Raw genomic sequence first — 6,967 nt, 5'->3', positions numbered from 1 at the left:
CCACAGAACGTGATCCTCGGAGGTTAGCCCCATTATCCCGGCCCCGGACTCCGGCTCTCCCGGGAACAGCCTTGGAGATTCTACCAGCTCCACGGTGTGGGCCTCTGGTGCCTCCGGACAGGTCCCCCAGACTTCCCTCCCGCCCTCCCAACCCCCCCACCCCCAGGTCCCGACGAGGCCTTTGGGCTCTCTGGAACTAGCCCCCACATTGCGCTTCTCGCGCAGGCCAGTCCTCTTGCCTTCCCCGGACCCCGGCCGCCCACAGCACAGTCTCATCGCCCTGGCCCAGGCCTTGGGTGTCCATGCTTCTGGCCCCCCAGAAGTTCGGGTCGACCCCTCGGCCAGGGTCCCCCTTGTCCTCCGGAATTGCGTCCCCGACGTTAGCCTCATTCTTGGACCAGGCCTCAGCTGTCCCCAGGAACAGCTCCACGAGCGTAGCCTCATTGCCCCGGCACAGGCCACAGAGGTCCCCGGGAACAAGGCCCAGATTTAGACACAGTGACCCGGCTCAGGTGTCTGGCATCCCCCGGAAGGAGCGCCCCTCCGGTTAGCCTCCCGGCCCTGGCCCAACCAGGGGCGCCCCGGTCACAAGTGCCGCAGATTTTATCCACGTTGTTCCCGGCCCGGGCCTGTGGCGCCCCTGGAAATAGTCCCCCACAGGTTCCCCTCACGTCGGCGGGCCAGGCCTCTGGCGTCTCCGGAACAAGCCACCCCCCCACTACTCAGCCTCACCGCCCCGACCGGAAGCCAGGCCTCTGGCTTCCCTGGCCAGAGAAGCCAGAGGTGACCACCGCCCAGGCCCAGGCCTCTGGCGTCTCCCGAACAAGTCCCCCAAAGGCATGGTAGCCTCATCGCCTGGGACCAGACCCGTGGCGCCCTCGGAAATATCACCCCGCTCCCCGCCTCCCCCACCGAGGTTAGTCTGGTCGCCATGGGCTGGACCTCTGGCACCCCAGAGAACCGCTCCCGGAGGTCAGCCTTCGCGGCCCCGCGCGAATTGTGGGGCCCCGGACAAAGTGGCCCGGGCCTAAGCCTTCCCGCCGCTCCGCTGGCCTCTGGCGTCCCCGAACAAGCACCCCAGAGGTTAGCCCCATCGCCCCCGTCCAGGCCTCTGGCGTCCGTTGAACCGAGCCCCCTACGCGTTCGTCCGGCCGCCCCACACCAGACCTCGGGCGTCCCTGGGAACAGGCCCCTCGGGAAATCCTGGTCTCGCGTGCCCTGAGTTCTGGTTGGCCATCCCGGAAGAAGGCGTCCACACCCCAGCCTCCTCGCCACTCCCCAGGCCTCTGGCTTTTTGTTCCAGAAGCAGAGGCTAGCAGGACAGCCCTTTGGCCACGACCCAGACCTCCGGCTTCCCCCGGACCCGCCCCCGGAGTTTAACCTCATCGCTCGGGCCCCTACTTTTGGTCAACCCGGGAAAATGCACACACGCATTGGCCTGCTCGCCAAGCCCGTGGCCTCTGGCATCCCTGAGAACGGGCGCCCAGAGGTTTGGGCCATGGCCTCGGCACAGGCCCCTGGCATTCCCGGAAGCCCACCCCCCCGGAGGTTGGACCCGCCGCCCAGGCCCAGGCCTCTGCTGTCCCTTGGAAACCGCCCCCAGGGCCTAAGCTTATCTCCTCGGCCCGGGCCCCGCCAGTCCCCCGCCAGGGCTCCCCGATATTATACGCGTCGCCCAGGACACTGGTGTCCCCGGGAACAACCTCCCAGAGTTTAGTCTCATCGACAGGGTCCAGGGCTCTGGCGTGTCTGGGAACAAGCTCCCCTGAGGTGAACCTCACCGCCGCGGCCCTGGCCTCTACTATCCCCCCAACAACCCCCAGGAAATTCACATCGTCGCCATGGCCCAGGCCTCTGGGTTCCCCGAAAGCAGCACCCCTGTCTTTCGCCACGTCTCCCCGGCACGTCCTTCCGTGCCCCCGGCACGAGACCCTCGGTGCTCTGCACCTGACTGCGACCCGGGCCTCTGGGTTCCCGGGAACGGCCTCCCAGATGTTGCACTCACCGCCTCGGCACAGTCCTTGGGAGACTAAGGAACCAGGCCACCACATGCTAGCCCCCTGGCCCGGACCTCGGCTGTGCCCCTCCACAGCCCCCCCCTTCCCGCCCCCCAGGGAGAAGCCGAAACGCCCTGGCCCGGGCCTGTGTCGGCCCTGGTACCAGTCCCCCAGAGGTTAGCCTCATGGACCCAGACCAGGACATCTGAAACCCAGGAACAAGCCCCCCCCCACCCCCACCCCGGACGGCAGCCTCATCGCCACCTCCCAGACCTATGGCGCCCCCGCCCCCGCCACACCCGAACAGGCCGCCCCACAACCCCCACACCCCGAACTTGGGCTCTTGGCCCACGCCCAGGCCTTCGGTGCCCCGGGTTCCGGTGCTACAGTGGGCTTAGCCTCTCCGTCCGGGCCCAGGATTCGGCTTCCCTGGGAACAGCACCCCAGAGGTCCCCATGGACCCGGCCCCAGCCTCCGACGTCCCGCCAACTAGCCCCCTACAGGCTAGCCTCATCCCGCTGGCCCACAATCTTGGCGTTCCCGGGGGAAAGTCTCGGGGTGTTAGCCTGCTCTCCAAGCTCCCTAGGCCTCGGGCGTCCCCGGGGATGAGCCCCCCTCCGGTATGTCGAATTGCCCCGGCCCGAGCCTGAGGCGTCCCCGGTGCCAGGCGCCCAGAGGCTAGCCACAAATTGCCGGCCCAGGCCTCAGGTTTCCCCGAAGACAGCACCCCAGAACTCACCCTCGTCTCCCCACCCCAAGCTTTGGCGTCCACAGAACGTGATCCTCGGAGGTTAGCCCCATTATCCCGGCCCCGGACTCCGGCTCTCCCGGGAACAGCCTTGGAGATTCTACCAGCTCCACGGTGTGGGCCTCTGGTGCCTCCGGACAGGTCCCCCAGACTTCCCTCCCGCCCTCCCAACCCCCCCACCCCCAGGTCCCGACGAGGCCTTTGGGCTCTCTGGAACTAGCCCCCACATTGCGCTTCTCGCGCAGGCCAGTCCTCTTGCCTTCCCCGGACCCCGGCCGCCCACAGCACAGTCTCATCGCCCTGGCCCAGGCCTTGGGTGTCCATGCTTCTGGCCCCCCAGAAGTTCGGGTCGACCCCTCGGCCAGGGTCCCCCTTGTCCTCCGGAATTGCGTCCCCGACGTTAGCCTCATTCTTGGACCAGGCCTCAGCTGTCCCCAGGAACAGCTCCACGAGCGTAGCCTCATTGCCCCGGCACAGGCCACAGAGGTCCCCGGGAACAAGGCCCAGATTTAGACACAGTGACCCGGCTCAGGTGTCTGGCATCCCCCGGAAGGAGCGCCCCTCCGGTTAGCCTCCCGGCCCTGGCCCAACCAGGGGCGCCCCGGTCACAAGTGCCGCAGATTTTATCCACGTTGTTCCCGGCCCGGGCCTGTGGCGCCCCTGGAAATAGTCCCCCACAGGTTCCCCTCACGTCGGCGGGCCAGGCCTCTGGCGTCTCCGGAACAAGCCACCCCCCCACTACTCAGCCTCACCGCCCCGACCGGAAGCCAGGCCTCTGGCTTCCCTGGCCAGAGAAGCCAGAGGTGACCACCGCTCAGGCCCAGGCCTCTGGCGTCTCCCGAACAAGTCCCCCAAAGGCATGGTAGCCTCATCGCCTGGGACCAGACCCGTGGCGCCCTCGGAAATATCACCCCGCTCCCCGCCTCCCCCACCGAGGTTAGTCTGGTCGCCATGGGCTGGACCTCTGGCACCCCAGAGAACCGCTCCCGGAGGTCAGCCTTCGCGGCCCCGCGCGAATTGTGGGGCCCCGGACAAAGTGGCCCGGGCCTAAGCCTTCCCGCCGCTCCGCTGGCCTCTGGCGTCCCCGAACAAGCACCCCAGAGGTTAGCCCCATCGCCCCCGTCCAGGCCTCTGGCGTCCGTTGAACCGAGCCCCCTACGCGTTCGTCCGGCCGCCCCACACCAGACCTCGGGCGTCCCTGGGAACAGGCCCCTCGGGAAATCCTGGTCTCGCGTGCCCTGAGTTCTGGTTGGCCATCCCGGAAGAAGGCGTCCACACCCCAGCCTCCTCGCCACTCCCCAGGCCTCTGGCTTTTTGTTCCAGAAGCAGAGGCTAGCAGGACAGCCCTTTGGCCACGACCCAGACCTCCGGCTTCCCCCGGACCCGCCCCCGGAGTTTAACCTCATCGCTCGGGCCCCTACTTTTGGTCAACCCGGGAAAATGCACACACGCATTGGCCTGCTCGCCAAGCCCGTGGCCTCTGGCATCCCTGAGAACGGGCGCCCAGAGGTTTGGGCCATGGCCTCGGCACAGGCCCCTGGCATTCCCGGAAGCCCACCCCCCCGGAGGTTGGACCCGCCGCCCAGGCCCAGGCCTCTGCTGTCCCTTGGAAACCGCCCCCAGGGCCTAAGCTTATCTCCTCGGCCCGGGCCCCGCCAGTCCCCCGCCAGGGCTCCCCGATATTATACGCGTCGCCCAGGACACTGGTGTCCCCGGGAACAACCTCCCAGAGTTTAGTCTCATCGACAGGGTCCAGGGCTCTGGCGTGTCTGGGAACAAGCTCCCCTGAGGTGAACCTCACCGCCGCGGCCCTGGCCTCTACTATCCCCCCAACAACCCCCAGGAAATTCACATCGTCGCCATGGCCCAGGCCTCTGGGTTCCCCGAAAGCAGCACCCCTGTCTTTCGCCACGTCTCCCCGGCACGTCCTTCCGTGCCCCCGGCACGAGACCCTCGGTGCTCTGCACCTGACTGCGACCCGGGCCTCTGGGTTCCCGGGAACGGCCTCCCAGATGTTGCACTCACCGCCTCGGCACAGTCCTTGGGAGACTAAGGAACCAGGCCACCACATGCTAGCCCCCTGGCCCGGACCTCGGCTGTGCCCCTCCACAGCCCCCCCCTTCCCGCCCCCCAGGGAGAAGCCGAAACGCCCTGGCCCGGGCCTGTGTCGGCCCTGGTACCAGTCCCCCAGAGGTTAGCCTCATGGACCCAGACCAGGACATCTGAAACCCAGGAACAAGCCCCCCCCCCCCCCCACCCCGGACGGCAGCCTCATCGCCACCTCCCAGACCTATGGCGCCCCCGCCCCCGCCACACCCGAACAGGCCGCCCCACAACCCCCACACCCCGAACTTGGGCTCTTGGCCCACGCCCAGGCCTTCGGTGCCCCGGGTTCCGGTGCTACAGTGGGCTTAGCCTCTCCGTCCGGGCCCAGGATTCGGCTTCCCTGGGAACAGCACCCCAGAGGTCCCCATGGACCCGGCCCCAGCCTCCGACGTCCCGCCAACTAGCCCCCTACAGGCTAGCCTCATCCCGCTGGCCCACAATCTTGGCGTTCCCGGGGGAAAGTCTCGGGGTGTTAGCCTGCTCTCCAAGCTCCCTAGGCCTCGGGCGTCCCCGGGGATGAGCCCCCCTCCGGTATGTCGAATTGCCCCGGCCCGAGCCTGAGGCGTCCCCGGTGCCAGGCGCCCAGAGGCTAGCCACAAATTGCCGGCCCAGGCCTCAGGTTTCCCCGAAGACAGCACCCCAGAACTCACCCTCGTCTCCCCACCCCAAGCTTTGGCGTCCACAGAACGTGATCCTCGGAGGTTAGCCCCATTATCCCGGCCCCGGACTCCGGCTCTCCCGGGAACAGCCTTGGAGATTCTACCAGCTCCACGGTGTGGGCCTCTGGTGCCTCCGGACAGGTCCCCCAGACTTCCCTCCCGCCCTCCCAACCCCCCCACCCCCAGGTCCCGACGAGGCCTTTGGGCTCTCTGGAACTAGCCCCCACATTGCGCTTCTCGCGCAGGCCAGTCCTCTTGCCTTCCCCGGACCCCGGCCGCCCACAGCACAGTCTCATCGCCCTGGCCCAGGCCTTGGGTGTCCATGCTTCTGGCCCCCCAGAAGTTCGGGTCGACCCCTCGGCCAGGGTCCCCCTTGTCCTCCGGAATTGCGTCCCCGACGTTAGCCTCATTCTTGGACCAGGCCTCAGCTGTCCCCAGGAACAGCTCCACGAGCGTAGCCTCATTGCCCCGGCACAGGCCACAGAGGTCCCCGGGAACAAGGCCCAGATTTAGACACAGTGACCCGGCTCAGGTGTCTGGCATCCCCCGGAAGGAGCGCCCCTCCGGTTAGCCTCCCGGCCCTGGCCCAACCAGGGGCGCCCCGGTCACAAGTGCCGCAGATTTTATCCACGTTGTTCCCGGCCCGGGCCTGTGGCGCCCCTGGAAATAGTCCCCCACAGGTTCCCCTCACGTCGGCGGGCCAGGCCTCTGGCGTCTCCGGAACAAGCCACCCCCCCACTACTCAGCCTCACCGCCCCGACCGGAAGCCAGGCCTCTGGCTTCCCTGGCCAGAGAAGCCAGAGGTGACCACCGCCCAGGCCCAGGCCTCTGGCGTCTCCCGAACAAGTCCCCCAAAGGCATGGTAGCCTCATCGCCTGGGACCAGACCCGTGGCGCCCTCGGAAATATCACCCCGCTCCCCGCCTCCCCCACCGAGGTTAGTCTGGTCGCCATGGGCTGGACCTCTGGCACCCCAGAGAACCGCTCCCGGAGGTCAGCCTTCGCGGCCCCCGCGCGAATTGTGGGGCCCCGGACAAAGTGGCCCGGGCCTAAGCCTTCCCGCCGCTCCGCTGGCCTCTGGCGTCCCCGAACAAGCACCCCAGAGGTTAGCCCCATCGCCCCCGTCCAGGCCTCTGGCGTCCGTTGAACCGAGCCCCCTACGCGTTCGTCCGGCCGCCCCACACCAGACCTCGGGCGTCCCTGGGAACAGGCCCCTCGGGAAATCCTGGTCTCGCGTGCCCTGAGTTCTGGTTGGCCATCCCGGAAGAAGGCGTCCACACCCCAGCCTCCTCGCCACTCCCCAGGCCTCTGGCTTTTTGTTCCAGAAGCAGAGGCTAGCAGGACAGCCCTTTGGCCACGACCCAGACCTCCGGCTTCCCCCGGACCCGCCCCCGGAGTTTAACCTCATCGCTCGGGCCCCTACTTTTGGTCAACCCGGGAAAATGCACACACGCATTG

The sequence above is a fragment of the Desmodus rotundus genome, chromosome X (assembly GCF_022682495.2).
Source record: "Desmodus rotundus isolate HL8 chromosome X, HLdesRot8A.1, whole genome shotgun sequence".
Classification (NCBI taxonomy): Eukaryota; Metazoa; Chordata; class Mammalia; order Chiroptera; family Phyllostomidae; genus Desmodus; species Desmodus rotundus.
This window is presented reverse-complemented; position numbering follows the sequence as displayed.